The sequence below is a fragment of the Desmodus rotundus genome, chromosome 5 (genome assembly GCF_022682495.2).
Source record: "Desmodus rotundus isolate HL8 chromosome 5, HLdesRot8A.1, whole genome shotgun sequence".
NCBI lineage: Eukaryota > Metazoa > Chordata > Mammalia > Chiroptera > Phyllostomidae > Desmodus > Desmodus rotundus.
The window spans coordinates 154,229,026-154,252,370 of record NC_071391.1 but is presented as its reverse complement, the minus strand read 5'-3'; the positions used below and the strand labels follow the sequence as shown (position 1 = coordinate 154,252,370).

The following is a 23,345-nucleotide window of genomic DNA, read 5'->3' as shown; positions in this document are numbered from 1 at the left end:
ATTTCTTAAAGCTATTGTTCTGCATATGTGCTGGACTAGAGTGGCTTCTAAACCAAGCAGAAGAGAGAAGATCCTGGACAAAGATTTATTAACAGAAAGAGAGTTCACATCTTTTCGAGTTTGTTGAGAGAACTGACAGAACTTTGTGATTTAATGTTGGACACAAATGAGAGAGAGGATATACTAATTTTGCCTAAACTGGCAATTTGGTACTATAAGAATGATGGTAATTTTTGACAGTTAGGTGAAAATATAGAAGGTAGGCAGGTAGAATATGATGAATGGTGCATTCATATGACTCAATAGATATTCCATAGGGTAAAACGTATTCTAGCACCGTATTCTAGTATTCTAACAGTCCACTTTGAAGCATAAAATACAGTACCTTCTTATTAAGGAATTTTATTCTACTTGTAACTAGCATACTTTTCCTACAAACTTCATAGTGCAAAATTAGTACTTCAAGATATCAGATATATCAAATTTCTGGTAAATGGTCATATGTGTAGTTGGTATCTACTGTGACAAAGACAATGAAAACTGTAGAGTTTCAAAATGGGGTGTATTTACGACTATTTCCTGGGAAGGGTTTACAGAGGGTGTCACATTTAAACTTATGGATAGGACTTGAAACATTTTACAAAGTGGGGTCAGTGGGGCAAGTGGAAAGCCCCACAAGTTGTAGGTTTAGCCATGGCTAACATATACTACCTGTTTTAAAAGAAAACTTTGTTAAAATAAACAAACAAACAAATAAATCTTTGTTGATTTGAATTATTTTATACCTTATACACAACCCTTTTTATGTGCTTGTTATGCATGATTAATCATTTTTATGTGCCGCAGCCTTAGTCCTTCAATTTAAATTGGAGCCCTGGTGACCTGAAACTGTAGCTTCAGTTAGTTATGTAATTTACCTTTCTTCTCTCACTCCCCAGTCTCTTCTACAGCCTATCAGTGTCACAAATCCATGAGAGTATTGGTCATTTCTTGAGGGTAGCACTGAGAGGATCTGTTTCCCATTTGATGTACTTTATCTTGTCATTACACTGTGTATGCCTTTCTTTTCATGACTTTGCTTTGCCCAGGGCCCTAACATGACAGTAATTGGGATGTTTCTTGGTCCAGAGCCTCATATTTCTACTATTATCATTGTGCGTTAGCTTACTTCCTCTTGCTTCTCTCGGTGATAGTATTTCTTCCAATGCCTTGCTTCTCAAGCCCCATTCTAATCGGTGTTCTCAAAACTGCGTTACCTCTTACTGTTACTGCTCCCCACGGTAAATCTCTTTTTTGGATTGCAGTTATAGCAGTAGGTATGATACACATAGAACTGGAATTACTGAAAGAAAATTGCATTTATATTCTGAACCTCAGTTTTCTTCAAGTCAAACTGATTTCCTTTCCAAGTAGTCTTGTGTTCAAGGTTTCAGTACATGTTATCATCTTTTTTCTTTAATTGCAGTTATTTATTTTTAGAGAGAGGGGAAGGGAAGGAGAGAGGGAGAGAAACATTGATGTGTGAGAGAGAACATCAATCAATCGTCTCTCGCATGCCCCCAATCAAGTACCTGGCCTGCAACCCAGGCATTTGCCCTGACTCAGAAACCTTTCCGGCTTACAGGCTGGCACTCAGTCCACTAAGCCACACCAGCCAGGGCAGTACATGTTATCATCTTACAATACAAAAATAATATCTGGTATTGTTAAGATTTGTTGCTTACAAAGTTAACAGAGAATGGAATGTTTAAAATATTCATGCAATTTATATGGAAAACATTCCACAATTGTATAGCTTCAGTTAAAAAAGTTTATTTATAATGATGAAGGAAACTACATTTTTAACAATGCTGGGAGAAAAGGATTTAATAACTCCCAAACATCTTAATCCCACTTCTTTCCCTGACAGTTTTAGTAATTGGGATTCCTCTGGAGATCACTCTTTGGAAAACAAATCCTCCTAATTCCACCCATACCCCAGAGATCACAATACAAGTGTTCCTTCTTTTGCATGTGCTTTAATCATGATAAGAAGCATTATGTCTTTCCCCCTTAATTATTCCTTGTTACTACATATGTAGTTTCAAAAAATACCCACTCTAATTAAAATTCAGGAAGAGCACTGAGACTTCAATGTAGCTGTCAGTATATTAATTATAATTTACTGAATGGTTAACCAGTAAAGGTTTTAAATAAACTCTAAATTCTTTTCTACATTTATGTAATAACTGGTAGTTTCTTGACTAATAGTTCTCTAGGTGATCAACACAATATATTTTACTTAATAAATAAGAAAACAGAGTATTTTGAAATATTTGAGTTATTCACCATAAAATACTATTCATAATCTTCTTAATCCATTTATTAAAAATTTATTGTCCTTCACTAAAAAGTAAACTTTAAAATAAGCCTTGGCTTGTTTGGCTCAGTGGATTGGGTTGCAGGCCAGGTCCCCGGGAGGGGGCACATGAGAGGCAACCACACATTGATGTTTCTCTCCCTTTCTTTCTCTCTCCCTTCCCCTCTCTCTAAAAATAAATAAATAAAATCTTTAAAAAAATAAAAAGTAAATTTTAAAATATTGTATAGTATGTTAAGCAGTATTATGTTTACCCAGCCTTAGAAGTGAAATTTTACCGATCCATTGGAAACTCCCTATGTGAGCCCTTCTCAACTCTCCTCCTTTCTGTTTCTCCCCAAGTATAAACGCTATACTGAATTTATGAGTTATTAAATAAAAGTGTATTGAAAATACATTTTTACTGCATATAAATCTGTACCTAAATAATATAGTTTATTGATTGCTTAGTTTTGAACTTTATTAAAATGGTATATTGTATATGTTCTTAAGATCTACTTTTAAATTTCTAAAATTCATTTCCATTGCTCTGTGGGACATCAATTTTCATGGCTAGTTATTAATATACAATGATTTGCTCTACTATTCATCCCCAAGGGGTAAGCAGAGGGTAGAAAGAATAAGGGAAAATGAAATCAAGTTTATAAAAATTCTGGAAAAGATACTTAGGCAAGTTTGTAAAATAGAGTTGAAGTTGTGAACATGTCTACGGTGATAATAAATCTTAGCACATCAGGACTGGCCAAAACCTTGAAGGGAGAAAACTAGTTTTCGGCAACGCCCCCCACCCTCCCCCCAAAATATGCTACCCCTCAAACTTATGCAGAATTCTAGTTGTTTCAATCTCTATAGCATGAAGTTGGGGGAGAGCGGTAGGTACATGGAGCATAAAAGCATGTGGACTCAGGATTGTGGTGTGTTGGGATGTGCCGGATTGCTGGTGTCTTTGTGGGGGTATTTGTGCTGCATCGGGGTGTTTTACAGGGACTCTTGACTGCCTTTGGGCACTTCTCTAAGAGTTGTTTTGTTGTAAAGGGATTGCGGTTGTTCGGGCAGGTTCAAAAATAAATCTCAAAAGTGGACATTATGATATTCTACCCTGAACTTTCGCTGGTTTTCTCCTCTTACCTTCACTCATTTTATCTCTCTCTCTTCCTCTCTCTCTCTTTTACTTGATCTTCCAGCTTTAATAGACCCCTTCCTTAAATGTTGGACTGATTTTGTAGTAATTTATTCTCTTCTCACTTTTCATTTGTCATCTCATCCACTCTACTACCGAGGATTCCAGAAACCTTTATATCCCACTTCTTTGGAAGTCAGCAGGGCTTATCTACTTGGATGTCATATTCGTAATGAATGTGTACATAACTGAATTCATTAGCCTCTCCCTCAGACATCTGTTATCTCCTGTAAACTCGGTCTTGGCTAAATGGCATTAATGTCCATCCTGTCTCCCGTGCCAGGAAATGTGGTCCTTTGTAGGAGTTTATTTAGAGAACATAATCCCGAATGTAATCAAAGTTTCAGCGAGAAAGATGCCTAATCGTAGCATTGTTTTTAACAGCAAAAAATTAGAACCAGTCTAAAGTCCTGCACCATCGCCTTGTTTAAAAACTGTGGCACAGCACATACACAAATATTTTACAGACAATGCTACCTATGCAGAAGAATGTTTACTAACATGAGAAACACATATGCATTTAGTAAAAAAGATGCTCTTAAACAATGTGCACACTGTGACACCATAATCATTAAAACAAAACTATATATGTACCTCTATTTATAGAAGACTATATATACAAATCTTTGCATTAATTAACTCTAGATGGAGCAGTTAGGGGTGGTTTTTATGTACCTACCTGCCTTTTCTAGAATTGTAGGATAAATGTGACACACAGTGAATTCGCCCTCTTGTTTTTACCCCTGCTCCTTCCTGATTTGTGCCCGGGTCTCATTCACCCCAGCTGTTACTGCAAGCACCCAGCCGCTCGCTCTGGTGCAGGCCGATTATCAATCACCCAGCTCTTTCCTCCCTGGCTCAGCCGCCAGAGCCATCTTCCCAAAGACCTTAGCTGGCTGGGTCCTTCCCTTGCTTACCCTTTCCAATTAAGTAGCTAAATGTTAAATTCCCCCAAACCATCAAGAACAGAGTAATTTTTTACTGCTTTTCCATATTAAGATTTGATTTGAAGACCTTCAGCCAACTGTAATTTAGCCAGCTCAAGATGTAATATAATTTTTCTCCTAACCCTAAAAAGTCACTTTTGACAAGAATACAGATAGTTATGCCAAATTTGGGGGGTGGGGGTGGGAGAAGGGAGGAAGAAAGGGAGAAAGCCAGAGAGGAAAAACATGAATTGAATTCAGGCATTTGCAAATCTTTGCTCTTTGCTTGCCGCTTCTGTTCTACCTCTGCAACCTGTCACAGGTTGCCCTTGTCTGTTTCTGTTCAAGGGACAGTTTATTGGTTTTCTTCAGTCTTTAGCCAGTAAGAACAAGTAACCAGATAATGAAAATCCATCGGTTTTAGTTCCAATTATTTTATCAGCGGATCCTATTAGGAGTATTTATTGAAGCATGTCATGCTAATAATCCCAGAGTGTAATTATACTTGCAAATTTTTCATGCTTTCAGGGAGTTTGTAACATGTTCCAGATGGTTAAATAGAAAGGAGTAGACATTTTGTACTGTCTTTTCAATTATGATTATGAATTTGATGTTACTACTTATGTTACCATTATTGCTTTTGTTAGATTAAAATGAGAGGTGTTTAAACAAATATGTAGGTTTGGGTTTTTTTAAACATTTCTTCTACTGTGGTCAACAATTAACAGGACCTTTTAGATTCTTTTCCTCTGGTAAATTTTTGAATTGCTTTAATTTAAGCTTCATTAAAAGGAGATAATTGCATCTTAAGTAGTAATTCTTTTATGACTGTAGTCCTTAATTTATTCTTGGAAAGTATCCATTTGGGTTTGTTTTAGACTTAAAATTACATGGTGAACCTTCTTGAAAAAACTTACATGAGCGTGAAAGAACATAATTTTACAAACTGTTGAAGGTTCTTTGACATTTTCCACAAACTGATATGACCTTAGATTCTAAATCAGTGGGACACATACTTGAAATTTTGCCAATAGTAATAGTGATGACTTTTCATTCATCTATTCATATTCTCATCTACCCTTCACTGACCATCCAGCTACCCTCATTTGAAAGGCAGTTTACCAAAGATTAGACACTGAGGGTGCAAACGTAATGAAAGGGAAGCCAGTGACTTGCCAAATCCAGGCGGTCGTACCCAGCTGTTAAGTTTATTGCCTTCAGTGTTACCTATGTGCAGTAAAGGAAAAAATGGATTATTAAAAGGGCTATTAAATATTCTAAAAGGTTTTCAGTTTTAATTTATAATACAATAGATATTGATAACTCATATAAATTAAACCTCTTCGGAATCCTCAGTGATTTTGAAAAGTGTAAAAGGATCTATAAACCAAAGAAAAAATTGAGAACTATTGATTCACAGAGGTGCCCACCCACAGCCCATGGGCTGCATGTGGCCCAGGATGGTTATGAATGTGGCCCAACACAAAATTGTAAATTTACTTAAAACATTATGAGATATTTTTGTGATTACGTGTTGCAATGTATTTATTGTGTGGCCCAGAGATGCCAAAAGGTTGGACACCCCTGAAGGGGAAAGGAGAAGCCATAATATGTTATTAATTTTAGGAAGAAATTGTTACTAAGTAAATTTTCATTTCCTACTCTTGGTTCATAAAGTAAGTGGTTCTTTTATAATCAGAGAAAATATACCTTTAAGAAAATAAATGTCTGTATTTCTCCCTATTAAAAGAATAAAAGAGTTACAAATGCATGCATACTCAATTCCCAGCTGGTTCATGCCCCTCTCCTACTCCTTCCCCTTTGGCTTTCCTCAGAGGCAAGGAGCTGGGGCAGTTTCCGCAGCCTGGGCCCCCTTACTAGGAATTTTGTTGATGGATAGTAGGTACAAACTGCTGCTAAATGAGGAAGCCGATGTACACACTTAGTACTTTACAAAACAATATAGAGGATTTTGTACAGAGTATCTTTTAAGGGAATGAAAGTGACATTCCTCATAAGTGGATTTTGAGCTGGATCTTGGGGAGGATGCGTGCAGGAACTCCCAGGGAGGAGAGGAAGGGGGAGGGAGGAGGAGTATGTAGAGAGCGGGGCTGGCAAACTCAGCTCAGCCAGTGCAGTGCAGAAGCAGCTGTAGATGATAACTGAACAAAGAGCGTGACAATGTTCCAACAAAACTTTGTTTATGAACATCGAAATTGAATTTCATATGGAATTCTTGTGGCATGAAATATTCTTCTTCTTTTTATTTTTTTCAACCATTTAAAAATGTAAACACCATTCTTAGCTCATGGGCCATACAGAAGCAGGTGGTGGACCCTGTACGAACCGTGATGATAACAAGAGGCCTATTCTTATAACTTTAAAAATAGGTAATAACCATTAGTAAGGTATTTTAAAACCAAGTGATCGAACATTTTCTTTTTTACTCCTTTCATCCAGTACACATCATTTATTTTTGTAACAAGCGGAGTCATTCAGTCCTCAGATATTTAAGAGCTCAGGATGTGGTCAAGGCTGTACCAGGCGCTCATAAAGCAGTGAAGGAGAGATGGAGTCCCTGGTCCTGGCACTCACACTCACGTAGGAAGCAAAGAGCACTAAGTAAAACTGGATAATTTGAGGTAGACAGTTACTAGGGGAGCTACTTTTGATTGTGTGATTAAGGAGAGTTTATATGTGAGACCACGTGTAATAAAAACTTAATTCCCTAGTTACTTTAGAAATGAATGATTTCATAGTATTGTGTAATGAAAACTCAGCAGAAAGAACCTCTTCGTTTACTAATCTTGAGCTTTCATTATTACCTATATGATGTCTATATTTGTATATCCAGGCAACACCCAAATGGTTCATAAAAAGTGCTCATCACTATCACTCAAAGTCATTGCTAAGTACACTATCACTAGCAATCATACAACCATTTCCCCAGCTCTCTTGGTTCTTAGAACTGTGTAACTCAGCTATTTTTGCAATTCTTGCATTCCATTCATTAATAACTCTGTTAATTCTTTCTCTTCTGTGTGTATTAAACCAGCATCTTGTTCAGCTTTTCAAAATCATCAGTGCACTCCAAGTCTGCGACACCAGCAGCAGGCCTGACCCCCCTCCCTGGCCTGCCCACACACTGTTCTGCTCGACAGCCGCCCGCATCCCATGTTCACAGTGTCCCTTGGAAAGTGACAGTTGAACGTAACCACAGGATTATGACTTTGCATTCCAAAATATGGAATTACTTATTAAAATCTCTAAGCACATAGGCTGGTCACTTCTGCATTTTAAAAGATAATATGTAATTTAGAAATATCATATAAAGAACACGAGATATCTAGATGCAAATAGTTTTATCAGTTGACTTTAGTATCTATTTTTTCTACCCAAAGAGGTAAGAAGGTTTTTGTCAGTTGACAGTGTGTGGCATAGAGCCCACACTTAGAAAAATGTGTAGTGTGTAATGTAAACACTCGTCTGATAAAGTCTATGCCAATTTTAATTTACCTGAAGGGGTCTAACCTTTGCTTTGTTTTAGGCCTTAAGAAAATGCCATCTTTGAACACATGTAAAAGCCTGTATTGGGAATTAAAGTTCTATCTGAGTATCCTGTGATAGCGCTTTGGAGATTTAGTACAGCTTAGCTTTGATAGTCCTCAACAGCTGCCTTCCTTATTTAGTAGAGTTGCTCTTTAGGAAAGAATTAAATACTTGTAGTTTAGGTGTTACATTTCATTTTTAAATTTGAATGTGGACTCTTCCCCCACACCCTGGTGTTCTCTTTTGCCTTGTGGCAGAAACAGGGGGATAAATTTTATGGCAGAATGATGCCACAGAAAAGGATTTTCTCCAGTTAGTAGAGACTAGCACTTTATGCCTTTCAGCTTCCTTTCCTCCCTGTGTTCTCACCTCCAAACCTATGCCCAATTCCTTATATAATAAGCTAGTATATCACTCATGCCATCAATACTGCTCTTGGATTTGTTCAGGGAGATTCGTAATGTCCTTTGACCAGTTAATGGTCCTCATTCTCACTGAGCTTTTAACTGCATTTTATTGTTGAATTAGAACAGGTTCATTAATTCCACATATTAAACTATTAAAATGTGGACCTACTCTGTTGCAGTTAAGAAACATTCACCTGGGAGCTTACAATCTAGTGAGGAAGATAAGAAACACCTAATCACACAAACAAATGTGTAAATAAAAAATTGTGGAAAAGCTTATGAGTAAAAAGGAAGTGCTGTGGAAGTGTAATGGGAGGCTGACTTACATTACTGGGGTAAGAGAAGCAGAGTTCCAGCTGAAGTTTGAACAGTCAACAGGAATTGGGCAGATGCAGAAGACAGGAGGGATTATTCACAGCAGAGAGTATATTGTAATGGGTGGGGCGGGGAAAGATTAAGGAATGGGGAGGAACTGAGGAAAGCAAAGCGCCCTGTGGGGAGAGTGGCTGTACTGTGGGTTTTGGATTTTATTATAAGTGAGATAAAACTACATGGAAGGGTATAAGCAGGAATAGGGTATTGGGTTTTTATGTCTGTGGATTAATTATTTTTGAAATAGACTAGGTGGGGCTTGGTGATTGAATAGGGTGTGAAGTGGAAAAGATTTCAAAAGGCAGATGCCTGCTGGTGTGTGGAGCTTATACTAGAGTGTAAAAGTAGTAGGGGCATTTTTTTTTTTAGAGTAACTTGTCTCCAAAATAGATGTGTTTATACTATATCCAGAATTAGTACTATTGTGTTTATTATTTTAAATGTAATAATGGGTATAGTCATTAATATTTTAGGTTTAGTAGTTGAAATGCAGGCAATTGAACACAATTTTGGTTTTAAGGTTATAATCAGTCTGTTTCTAAAAAGAGGTAAGAAATAGAAATTAATACAACAAAGTACTCTGGATCGGCTTTTTACTGTACTTTAAAAAATTTTATTTTATCTTTAAAACTTAGCACTTAAGCATCAGTATCTTCTTAAAAGCAGGAAGTACATTAAAAACAAAAGCCACATGCCTTGACCAGTGAGGCTCAGTTGGTTGGGCATCATCCCTCAGAGGGAAGGAGGGGTAGCTGGCTCTGTTCCCTGTCAGAGCACATGCTGGGTTGTGAGTTCAATCTCTAGTCAGTGCACGTACGAGAGGCAACCGATGGATGTTTCTCTTCTTCTCTTTCTCCCTCTCTTCCCCTCTCTCTAAAAATAAATAAATAAATCTTAAAACCCAAAAAGCCATATGATGGTATATAAAATTTCCTGACTATATATATTACTGAAATTAATGATTAAAGAAGTGCATGGTACCCAAGTCTGGCAAAACCTAAGGGAAAACATGGCAGCTGCCACTGTTTAGTAGGAAGGTGCCTGACCAGTAGAAGAGAGATTAAACTAGTTGGTTGTGGTCTGTTGGTGAATCAGACACTTTACAATATTTACTATGTGCCAGGCACTGTTTTAAATAACTTTAAAATGTCAAATGTTTACTCTCCTAACAACTCTTGAGTGGGTACAAGTATTTATCCTGCTTTTTGTAGGTGAGGAAACCAAGGCATAGAGAGGTGGTCAGAAAAGTAGTAATGGCGAAGTTGGGCTCCAGAACCCATACTTTTAATCGTCATGCTCTACTATACCGGTTGTAAGAAGGGAACGTCGTTGCCTGAGGACAGATGTAGATAGCTAAAGCTCAACTTACTTCACTGGCATGAAGCTTTATTGTATCAATGTGGTAGAGTTTACTAATTCATTCTGTCATTGATGGGCGTTTGGCTTGTTCCCATATTTTGCTCTTGTTAACATTGCTAGCACGAACACTTATTTTCATCTCTTGTTGCACATGTGCATGGAAAATTTCTTTGGGTTTGTGGTTCTCTTTAATGTCGGTCCACTGGTAGAGTTCTTGTACTTACCAAAATTTATCTCCCAGCTAGAGTCCCCTTGTAGTTACTACTTTTATCACGGAGCAACAGTTTTCCTATTTTTCCAACATAATAGAATATTGTCTTCTAACAATATCCATGAATTTGCCCAGATATTTTAAGACAGCCAAAACTTTGTGTAAAATGTTTTCTCTGTAGGGAGATTGCAAAGTTTTCATAAAAGCAATTCATAATCATAAGCACAGTGAAATCAGCCTTCTAAAAATTAAAGATTAACAAAGAAAGTAAGTATTGCCATTCTATCAAAAAACTAAACAATTTTATTTTTAAAGTCTTCACTTTTTTTCTAGGCCTTCTCTTTACAAACAGTGTTAATAAGAAAAAGCAACTACACACTATGGAGAATTCAAATAAATAAACTTTATACATATTTAAAAAATTTTTAATGTTAATATGAATGGCTTGATTTCAAATTTTATTTAAATCATTTTTGTCTTTGATTTGGAGAGCGTGCACTAATGAGAAGGTTGGTAACATCATTCTTTCTTTGTTTTCTCATGGAAATCTTGTGGTCTCTCCCAAGAAAAATACTTTTTTTCACACAATTTTTTTAAAAGATTTTATTTATCCATCTCTAGAGAGAGGGGAAGGGAAGAAGAAAGAGGGAGAGAAACATCATTATGTGGTTGCCTATTGCACGTCCCCCACTTGGGACTTGGCCCGCAACCCAGGCATGTGCCCTGACTGGGAATCAAACAGGTGACCCTTTGGTTTGCAGGCGGTATTTAAACCACTGAGTTACACCAGCCAGGGCTTTTTTCACACAATTTTCAAGATGCCTTCTTTTTTCTTAAATTTTATTTAGGGCAGAATTAATAAGAACAGTAGTTACTATGAAATCTTAGCCAAAACAATTTATAATCATCACTAATATTAATGGTTTATTTGTAACAACTGGATGGCAGGATAGCTAACTTAAGCTCTAAGTCCTAGCACACTGGGAATTTTGGCTAACATTGTCCTTTTTCTCCTCATCAAAAAGTAGATCGTAAAGAAGATATGTTAACACATAGTAACTTAATTATAGTAAGATAACTTTGTATTTATACTAATTTTATTAAAGCAACTAATGTATAAACATAGTAACTTTAAGTGTGGTTAGTAACAAAGTTACTTTCATCGCCTTCACAGTTAAAGTACGCAGGTGAGAGAATCTACTGCCCTTAGAGGTTTGAGGGTGTCTTTCACTTCTTACAGGGAACCTTAGACAGACCACAGCTTATTTTTTCACTCATCTCATAGGTGAGCGTTGCTGACACAGGATGGATTTTCCCCTGCTTTCCTAAAGTCAAAATCCGTGATCCCAGCTCGTGTGTATGGAGAGGCATTCCCTTGTCTACAGTTGATTCTTTTTCTAAACTTTTATTTTTTTGACTGTTGTATTGGCCTTTACCACCTATTATTAATTCTCTCTGTCATATAATTCTTTGTTATTCAGTAATTTTAATTAATAATTGGTTCTCGAGAATTTCAAGATAGTGGACCTAAAATTCTCAAAAAGACAGTGTTAACATACATGAAGCAAAACTTTTAAAAGATTAAAAATGATATGAAAATTGAAATGAAATAAAATACTATAAATAACAATATAGTATTTGATTCCAGGTAAAGGTGGCAAATTGAGCATACATTTAATGTTCTCTTCCCAAACCGCCATTTAGTTAAACAACAACAAAAATAAAGTTAACAAGGTTTGGGCTTTTGTTTCCTTTTGTTTTTGTTTTTTAAATCACAAATCCAGAGATGTAGGAGAATGGGAAAAAATAAGACAAAATTTTCGAGGCTGGAAGACAACTAGAATAGTGTAAAACTGACTAGACCTAAGAAAGCCAGGTTTTAAGTGGAGAAAGCTAAGGACCAGTTGGACTTGTACTTGTGAATCTTCAAGGGCTCTCACGCTGGTTGTATTGTATAACTGTGGAAGTGGAGGCAAAGAAGGGCCAGGACTAAAATGAGGAAGATTGTTTAAAAGCTATGGAAGAAACAGGCACATGAGTCTCCTTTGCTCTTTGCCCCTGTGCTAATGCAGTGTGAGACTTGAAGTATATTTTCTGGGTTAAAACAGAGGGCCTCTGGGCTAGTGGACACCAGGCACATTGAAGGTGGAAGGCAATTATACGAACCTTGGGATTTTGGAATGCCCCTGCTGTATTCTCCATTTTTGGCTTCCCAAACTGAGGCCTCTATCCTCCATGCAGGAAACTGGAAGAATATTCTATAAAGAATCTGACCAACCCAAGAAGAAAAATCTAAAGACAAAGGAACTGTACCTAAATACCTGTACTTGCCCCAGTCAGGTAGCTCAGTTGGTTGGAGCATCATCCCATACACCAAAGGTTGTAGGGCTCCTAGGTTGCAGGTCTGATCCCTGGTCAAGGCATGTACAGGAAGCAACTGATGGATGTTTCTCTCTCACATCATTGTTTCTCCCCCACCCCCTTTCAAATCAATAAACGTGTCCTTGGATGAGGATTAAAAATAAAAATTAGTAAATAAATTTTTTTTAAAGTACCGGTACTTTACTTGGTAGATTTATTGCTTAGGGGGGTTCAAGTTAATAGTTCTGAAACTGCATATGTGTATAGGTGTTGAACACATAAGTAAATAAGTGAGAGATAATGGGAGCTAGGTTTCTCACGTTGATATCAAATCTCAGCCAACTCAGACGTCAGTCTCCATAAGATTCAGGGAAACGCATATTGAAATGACATCCCATTTCCATTCATTAGTCTGGTTAAAAAAATGTCTGATGATACCGAGTATTGAAAAGAATAGGGAGAAAATGGTTCTCTGTCACATTGCTAGTGGTAGTGTGAAACAATCACTTGGGCAAGCAGTTAGACAAATGGAAGTATGCAAATACTACAGCTCAGAAATTCCACTTCTGCATATTACTGTTCGTATTTCTTGTACTTGCGCATATGAAAATAGGAACAAGAAGCCAATTAAGGCATTATTTGTAATAATGAAAATTTACAGACAACTTAAATACAAGAATGGTTAAGCTGTGGTATATTTATGTGTACATATGAACAACAACAACCACACATACACACTCACACTTACACACACTTGTACACTTCAGCAAGGATAGAACTCCAAAGCATAATACATGAAATCAGCAAATGTAGGCTATGCATGATGTGCAGTTTCAACATGTATATTTTACAACATAAAAACATTAGTGTGTATTGTTTGATATCTATATATATGATATAAAAAATTAACCAGAAGGATATGTATTAAATTCACGATGATAGTTATTTCCACTAAAGGAGGGGGAATGAACAGAGTGGGCTATGTGAGTATGGGGGACTTTGATTTATTGGTAGTGCTTAAAAAATAAAATAAATATATCAGCAATGTTTACTATTGTTAATTCTGGGTGGTAGATCCATAGAGATTTGTTTTTTCTATTTCTCAATATATGTTTAAGCTCTGGCTCTGCGTGTCTACCTAACTTCAAAATAACAAAGGAACAATGTTTTATAGATTTCCTTTTTACTCCGTGTTAACTGCATTATAGGTACTTTTCTATCGTCTTGCTTCCTCATCTGATTCTTAAACCAGATTGAATTTAATAAATTAAATTGAATAATTTAATAAATTAAAGGAGTAGAGGTGCTGCATTAGCCAGCTCTTGTGTCAGAGTCCAGCATTAGAAGCAGGTAATGAAGACAGAAAGGCCTTACCCACGAGGGAAAGATTGGAACTATTAGTGGGAAACCTCCAGGCATGCCCAGTAGTTATGGGGATCCATTAGGAGTTTGGATCAGATCAAATCAGATCATTCATATCGGTTCTCCTGCTTTGGAATCCTAGGGGAGAGGTGGTGAGGAAAGACTTTTAATAGTGAACTCTGAGTAGCACAAATAGTTATGTAATAATTACTCAAGAGGTAACATTTTGAGAATACTAGGCTTACGGGTGTCCTAATAACACATGTCAGATCAGCACTTCTCTTTCCCTCCCCGCTCCTTCCTGCTCTTCCTGTCATCTTTGGTTCTGTGTGTCACCTATCTCTGGCCTTCCGTATTTCCCCGTAACCACACCACCCTTCCTACCATGGCCTCCCCTCCTGTTATCGGGGTTTCTGTCAACTCTGAAAGCTATATTCTCAAATGCCTCAAACCACTGGGGCTGTGACCTTCTCCTTTAGGTCTAGCCCCCCAGTACTTCAGGATTATACTGGAAGTTCTCTTAAGGAAAAGTCTTGCAAGGTAGATCTCATCCAGTTTGGTTCCTTTCTTTCAGTGGTCCAATCCCCTACCTTTCTGCCTGTCTTTGGTCACTTGTCAGTGTCTTCGAACAGTTTTTCTTTCCTGTTTTGTCCAGAGTTAATTGTTATTTCCAGGCAAGTTAGTTCAATACAAGCTAGTCCATCATTCCTGGAACCAAAACTCAATGAATTGCATTTTTAAATATTAGGAATATAGAATGTTTACAAAGTTTTTCAGTAAAAAATTTGAAGTGAAATACAGTAATTTTAATGCATAGTGAGGAGTATTACAGAAATCAAGGAAAACAAATGCAAACTGAAAATATGAAAAAAAATCAGTATTTATAAGTAGAAAGAAGGATAAACATGTAAATACAGCCAGAAAAAAAAAATGTATCGATAAAAGACATATAACTGGGTCTTGCAGAAGGCTGAGGGCAGAATGTAATTAGATATTACATAAGTAGAAGTCTTAAATTGGAATATGTATTTAATGACCAAAAAGGGCTTTAGCTGTAAAATCAGATTTTTATCCATTGTCTTTGGAAATATTTTTCCATTTGGCCTTAAAAGTTGTATTTTCTTTACCTAGCATTCTGACCTTTATCATTTCTCAGACAGTAAAATGACAGTCTAACCTCCCTTCTGCTTTTATTTTTTTTTTCTTTTCTTTGTTTTAGTTGTTTGCATAATTGTCCTTAAATGAGGTGGGAGTGAAGAGACTAAGGCCATATCTGGAGAGCATCTTTACCCCTCTCCCCTGGAAGCGCCCTCCGGAGCACTGACTGACCCTGTCTGTTTTGAGGACTCATTATGAACAGAGAAGTCTCCCAGGTAAGGGCCGGCTGTAGCTCTGGTTTTAAAGAGCTTCATCGTTTCATCGCTACAGAAGTAAGGGGGAAAAATGACTCCCTGTTGACCCTTACTCTGATCTGAGAAGCTTCAAACATGTGCTGACATTTCTAATTGAAAATGTTCAAAACGTTTTAAATTACACTTTATAAACTGCTTTAAAGCACATTGAAATTAACTTAGGCTTCAGGAAGGGAATGTTAGTACCTTGACTTTATGAAAGAGAAAGGGAGAATAAAAATAAAATAATCTGGTGATCGAACTCTGGCTTAGGTGTTTTATTCTTTAACTTATTGTTCAGCGAGTGACTCCGAGAGTCTTATTTTCTTCATGTCGCAATGAAAATTTTCACCTTTTTAATATCCCCGTAACATTTGTTAAAAACAATTTTAAACTGCCAGGCAAGTGCAGGATTGGTAGACTGAAACACCTCTGTGCCCATTGCCCAATTTCACCAATTGTAAGCGTTACGTTACATTTGCTTTCTCTCTATGTATTTATTACTACTTCTGTTCCTCTACCACCATTATGATGTTAATGATGAAGAATCATCTGAGAGTAAGTTGTAGACATTTATGATCTGTCACTCCTAAATATTCATTATGTATCTCCTACTTAACCACAATGTAATAACCACATTCGAAAAACTGTAAGATTTTTATTATTATATCTAATATACAGTCCATATTAAAATTTTATCAGTTGGCTGATCCAGAATCACACACTGCATCATTGTCAGATCTCTTTGATTCCTTTCACCTGGAATGGTTTATCAGCATCTCCTAGCCTCCCGTGGCACCGCCGTTTTGGAGAAGAGCACGAAGACCACTGTTCGGTCCGGTGGCAACTCGTCTTGTGCTTGTCTGTTTCCGTTTATTTCCCTTTCTAAAGAGACTCTGATATGGGACTTCGGAGACTCGTGGATTTGTTACTGAGAACTTTATCTGGAGAACAGATTGTAAAGATTTTTTAGGAAAAAATTTGTTAAAATAGTAGAAACTCAAAATTCCAGAAGGTAGATTCCTAAAGATGAGTTGATGTTATTGAAAGGAATTTTATGTGTGTGTTTGTGTAAGTTTACATATCATTTTAGAATCCAAGATTTATATATTTTTGGACAAAAATTAAGATTTGTAAAGGCAGAACTTTTGATTTTGAAGGCATAGCACATTTACATTGTAAGGTGATTCCCATCTTACAGGAATAATTTATTTTCTATTGTGACCATAGAAGATACGTCAGGATCAGAAATATGATCACTTTCATTTACTTCCGTGTGATGTTTGGACTAAGAATTGAAAAGATTCTCTCTGTTCTTGTGTTTGAGAACCTTGTAAATACCACCTAGGATTTTAATTTTTATTTGTTTTTTAATTAGTTTTTTAAATTGATTGAGAAAGAGGAAGGCAGCAGGGATGGGGGCAAGAGAGGGAGGGAGAGAGAGAAACATCGATTTGTCACTCCACTTATTTATGCATTCCATGGTTGCTTCTTGTATGTGCCCTGACCAACTATGGACTATCTCTAAACATGTAAAACTCGAATTTCACCTTCCAGTGTTTTCAACAGAATAATAAGTATGAAAACATTGCTTATAAATTAAACCAAAGACTAAGATTAATAAAATTTCAGAGTAAGGCACCTCAGCAATTGTCACCTAGCACAGCATTTCTCTAACCTTTTGTATAAGCCACGAGAATACACAAAATGTGGGGAGTGGTGGCGGGAAAATGGAGACAACAGTACTTGAACAACAAGTTTAAAAATGTGAGAAAAAATATATACAAAATGCCTGTCTTGCCTGCTCCCACTTCTGCAGTATAAAGTCAGTAGTAACAAAGAATTTGAGAGGAACAAAATAATAAAAAGTTTCACAGAAAATGTAAGGCCACGAATATGCATTTCATTAAAGGATATGACAGTGTATTAATATATAAAGTTTTAAATGTATTAACTCATTTATTCCTTACAACTGCCCTATAAAGTGTAAAATAATAATAAAATTATTATTACCTCCACTTCACAGACTCACTGATTGAGTTCAACAGTTTAACTAATAAAGAGACTAGGGTCTGATGATGACAATGTGATTACTAACAGTTTTATAGGATTTACTATGTGCCAATCACTGTTCTAAGCATCTAACTTAGAGTATTTACCCATAAACCTTACTAATTCATCTATCTATACATAAAATACAAGGTGGGTAGCATTATAATCCATTTTAGAGATGAGGAATCTGAGGCACATACAGGGCACATTGCACTGGAAGAGTTATAGCCAGACACATTCATATGGTCATTGAGCAGTATTGGTACTCTGTAACCAGATATTCACCTGAAATGCTTGGAGACTTCTTTTTCATTTTTTAATAGGTAACTATAATGCTTTTGACAAATATATTTGAATCAAGTGATATGACTTAAGTTTCAAGCTGGGCTTTTGAAAATGAATATTCTTCCTATAAATTTGGGCAATGAAGATTGTACCATGTAGATTTGTATTTTAATTTTATTCATGCCCTTTCCTCTTCAGTTGGAGGGAATGACCCTGAAATTAACTGGAGGTTTACCTGACTTGATAATTTTCTAATGACCTCAAAATATATTTGCATTATTTTTGCTAATTATTTTGACCATGCAGCTCTATTATTTTGGTACTTTTGCTACCTTATAACATTAAGATCAAATTTCAGTATACTGCCCTGGCTGGGTCACTCAGTTGGTTGGAGCATCTTCCATACACCAGAGGTTCTGGGTTAGATTCCTGGTCAGGGGCATGGACGGGAGGCAACTGATGTTTCTCTCTCACATCTATGTCTCTCTCTCTCTCCCTTCCTTCCTCCCTCTCTAAAATCAATAAATATGGGATGGGGAGAAAAGGCATACAACTGTAATTGAATAACAATAAAAATTAAAAAAATAAAATAAAATCAATAAATATATCCTCAGGTGAGGATTAAAAATTTTTTTCAACATACTTATTTTCTTTATCAGTTTATATGCGTATATTTAACCATACTGTATTCTGAAATGAGTTTCTGAAATATTTGAGGGAAACTGAACAACTTCTGATCAGGGGCTTAATTATTTTAGATATTGGAGTGATTTTATGTAATAAATGTGATTATTTGGTTTTGGATAATCATTTATGGATTATCTATGTCAAATGCTGATTTTTATTCTCCCCAGCTTCTAGCTGTTTTTCTGCTCATTAATGTCTGAATCTGTGAAAGAGGGTGGAGTTGGTGGAAAGAGACATTGAAGTTTTTATCACTTAATTTTGTCTCTATGGTCATCATTTTCTTTTTTTTTTTAAGGTTGTTACCCTTTTGCTAGACTGTGTTCTATGTATATACAAGTAAATATCAAATATTTATTTCATTGTTTATATAAAGACAGCTGTAGTCAGGAAGACTGGTTTTAATTTTTTTAAAGAAATCCCAACATCTATTTCACAAATTAGAACAATGTAGAACTGATTTTTGGAAGACATGTACAATGTATCTATAATTACCCAATGTCATTTTAAGATAACTGGAATCATCTAATGAGTTTTATAGATTTTCAAGGAAATGTTGAAGGTATCTTTGCCAAATTCTTTTAATAAGATAGCTACACAAATATTTCATATTCTATTTTTTCACAATAACAAATTAATACCTATAGGGGTATTTTAGCAAGGCAAATGCATTTGTTTACCTTTTATCTTTAAAAAGTTACATTTTAAATAAACTTAATATGAGGACTTTAAAATATTAAATTTAAAAAACTAATTTGATTTTCCTTTTCTTCCTATATATCTGTTCATTAAAAAAACAAACTTTTACATTTTTTCCATTTAGAAAAAATAAATACAAGAAAGCATTATCTCAATCTGTGGAATAAGCTTTTAGTAGTAAACATAAATATATTAAGTAAATTGTTTCAAACATTACATACTTTTAGAAATCATTACCCAACCCTTCGTAATGTCTTTGTTAGCATAATAAATTCAAAGGACTTTGCACAGGATTTTCTTTTATAGAAAACACTTTTAGAAAAACTTGATATTTTATAGAATTGATGAAATAAATAAAATGATATCCTCATTTTTAAGAATTTATTACTTTAAGTCCATTTCTTTGCCTTAGCTTTCTATTTCTGACCATAATGGTTAAGATATTGGTGGACACTTATGGGGGCAGGGGCTAGGCGTACCCATCATTGGAATTTTGGTCCCTTGCTTTATGGATTCAAAGAGGATTTTTGTTTCCAGATGTTTACAGAAATCCTTATTCAGTCGTTAGCTTGAAAATGCCTGTCTTTTAACAAAAACATTAGGAGGTATGCGAAGAAACCAAAAACATGGCAAAAATATGGAAAAGCAGCAATCAGTAGAAACTGCCTTTAAGGAAGCCCAGACATGGTACTGATTAAACCAAGGAGGAAAAGTTAGCAACAGATAAGTTGGAGTTCATCAAAATGTAAAGCTTTCATTTATTGAAAGGCACTATACAGAAAATAAAAAGATAACCCACAGAATGGGAGTAAATATTTGCAAAGCATGTATCTAACAGGGGTTTAGTACCCAAACATAAGGAACTCTTAAGACTCAACAATAAAAAGACTAATAAACCAACTGAAAAAATTGGCAAAGAACCTGAATAGACATTTCTCCAAAGAAGATACACAAATGGCCAATGTCATTAGTGATTAGGGAAGTGTAAAGATACCATTTCACACCCACTAGGTTAGCTATAATGAAAATAAAATTGCAAAATAGGAAATAACAATTTTTGGTGAGGATGTGGAGTAATTGAGATGCTTGTACATTGCTGGTGAGAGATGGTACAGCCACTATGAAGACAGTTTGGCAGTTCCTCAAAAAGTTCAAGAGAGTTATAGTATGACCTAGTAATTCCACCCATAGGTATATACTTAAGAGAGCTGAAAACATGTTCACACAAAAATTTCCATTTAAATGTTCACAGCAACATTATTGATAAATAGTCCCCAAATGGAAAAACTTAAATGACCATCAACAGATGAGCAAAATGTGGTATATCCAAACAATGAAAATACAGCCCTAAAAAGGGCGATGAAAATCCTGAAGTCCCCATTTTTTCTTAACACACAAGAAGGATTTCTTTTAATTGTCATTGAAATGAAAAGACGAAATTGAAAAATTGTTTCAGAGAACTGTAGGTGTGGAAAACTCCAGGTCGAGAAACATTTCTGGTCCATACGTAGTCAGGCATGCTACCCATCGCACCGCCGGCCTCTGCAGAAGAAACATTTCTTCCGCCGTTGCCCAGTGCAGGAGCTCTTGCTCATTTCTCCTGTGAGACAGTCTTCATTCGCTGTCAGCTTGGGGAGGGTTAGCTTGCAGACTGTCCCTCTCACCTGTGCTTCTCTGTGCTAATTGCCTGCTAAGCATTTTAAAGTATATTACTACAGTTATTTATTAACTGTTACTTATTTTTCAAATTATGCTGTTTTCAGCTAACTCTGGGAGATGAGTAACACATTTCTGATGCAGAAATGTGTAACTCAAGTGAGATACAAAGCACTGACCTATTTCTTCAGCCCCACCTCTTTGGTTTGGTCTGGTCCATTTGAACAGAGATAGATGTGGTTTCCAGTTCCTAAAACTGCTCTCTAGAGATTGCATGAGATTGTTTGGGTATAATTTAGCAAGTTTTTTTAAATGAACAGGGTACTTTTACTTAGAAACCTTATCCCTTTTTAAAAGGTGATATGCAAATTGGTTTCCTTAAACCAGCATTTCTTAATGAACCTTATTTAAGTACTCGTACTGTGAAATATAAAGCCATTCCACAAAAAGAACAACTATAATAGTTTTCACTCATGAGAGGTTTTGCATTCCACTATCTGTTTATTGTTTTGTAAATAGAAAGCAGTTCATACTGGAATCATCAGCAAATTGTTGGTGACTCTCTCCTTAGCTTCTTACTACTGGCTCTTATTTTGGTAGGTCAGCCGGTTTGGCTACTCTCGAATTGTTATCTGATGTCTCCTCAGTCTCTGAATCTCAGATAAATTTAGCAGATGTCAATATCCAGCCAGTAGTCTGAGGGGAGCTCAGTATGGGGAATCTCATTTTAAATCCAGATTTCTTTGTTGCTCAAAATTAGTTTGTGAGATCGTATTATTTATGTTGACAGTTGTATACCTGTAACATGTCTTTGTGTCTTGACAGTGCTATCAAGTATTGTAGGTGGTTTCTCCAAAATAGTAGATCTTTACCTTTTCAAAATAATAGAGATGTTCTCTAATTTCTAGACCAGGAAGGTCAGTTTTTTGTTTTTGTGTTTTTTCCCCCCATTGAAAACAGGGGAATAAGAATTTCAAGAAAGCTCAACTTCTCCATTATAGAAAAAGATTTAACCGTAAAAAAAAATCTTAAATATCCTTTAAAAATTTTAAATATATTAGTGACATAATTTAATCACTTGGCTTCTATATGTTAGGCATAATGTTAGGCATTGGATATGCAGTCAAAAGACCTAGTAACTGGCTTCGAGTTCACAATCCAGAAGAGAAGAGAAATGAGAATTATAATTTATATATAGTTTATATCACACTTTATTAAGAAATACATGCCTAGGAGTATTTTGAGAGCCAGTAGAATTCCAGATGGGTACAACCTGATGTCTTTGGAGATAGAGAAGCTGGACAGCTAAGGAAACAAGAAGGGGCCCCTGAGAGTGAAGTAGGAGTTAGCTGACTCTTCTTTTGTGTTTTAGCAAACTCTAAAGTCTTATCTTTCATGTTTATCATTTTCTTCTCTCTTTTCTTTTCCACTTTCGTTGAAAAGTTTAGAGTTGATGCTTTTTCATTATTATAAATTTATTACATAATTTCATTTTTATCTTAATAAATTTTAAAATATTTACATTTTACTTTTGTTTGAAAACAAAATTAAGTGGCTTCTTTGCTTTGTGATCTTTGGTTAACCTCATTTATATTTTTATGTCTCTTAATCAGCAAAGAAAGTAGCAGTCTAGATTTATCAAAAGAAACCTTACAGGCAAGAAGGAGCTGGAAAGATGTATTCAAAGTGATGAAAAGCAAGGACCTAAATCCAAGATTATTTTATCCAACAAAGCTATCATTTAGAATGGAAGGGCAGATAAAGTGCTTCCCAGATAAGGTCAAGTTAAAGGAGTTCATCATCACCAAGTCCTTATGATATGAAATATTGTAGGGACTTTATGTAAGAAAAAGATCAAAACTATGAACAATAAAGTGACAACAAACTTACCACTATCACCAACTGAGCCTAAAAAAAACAAAGACAAACTAAGCAAACAACTAGAACAGGAACAGAATCAGAGAAATGGAGATCACATAGAAGGTTATCCGTGGGGAGGGGGAGGATGGAGAATGGGAGAAAATTTATAGGGATTAAGAAGCATAATTGGTAGGTACAAATAGACAGGGGGGAGTTAAGAACAGTATAGGAAATGGAGAGGCCAAAGACCTTGTATGCACAACCCATGGACATGAACTAAGTGGAGGGGGGGTGCTGGAGGAAATGGGGGTACTGGGCAGAGAGGGATAAAGGGGAGAAAAAAATGGGACAACTGTAATAGCATAATGAATAAAATATACTTAAAAAAAGAAAAGTAGCAGTCTTATTAATTACAGTGATATATTACTTAGCTGATTACTGTTTAGTATTTGAGTGTCAGAATGGATGCTAAAAAAACCATGTTGGGTCTTTCAACATCTTTTTTGTGGCAGTGGTGTTGTTGCCAAGTTGGGTATATTTGCCTTTGCATTGAGGTTGTCCACCTTAAATTGTCATTGTTTTCCTAATATAGACCTTTCCTCTCTCCCTTGACAAGAGGTTCAACAGGTTTT

At 35.9% G+C, this 23,345-nt stretch overlaps 1 protein-coding gene across 4 annotated transcripts in view; it reads left to right on the top strand.

The window, feature by feature from the left end:
• NCOA1 (nuclear receptor coactivator 1) overlaps nucleotides 1-23,345 on the top strand; it is a 200,655-nt gene that overhangs the window by 92,705 nt on the left and 84,605 nt on the right. For all 4 annotated transcript variants that reach the window (XM_053924357.1, XM_053924356.1, XM_053924360.2 and 1 more), the window contains exon 3: nucleotides 15,306-15,459. The gene's annotated coding sequence lies outside the window, so the exon portion shown is untranslated. The remainder of the gene's footprint in view (nucleotides 1-15,305; nucleotides 15,460-23,345) is intronic.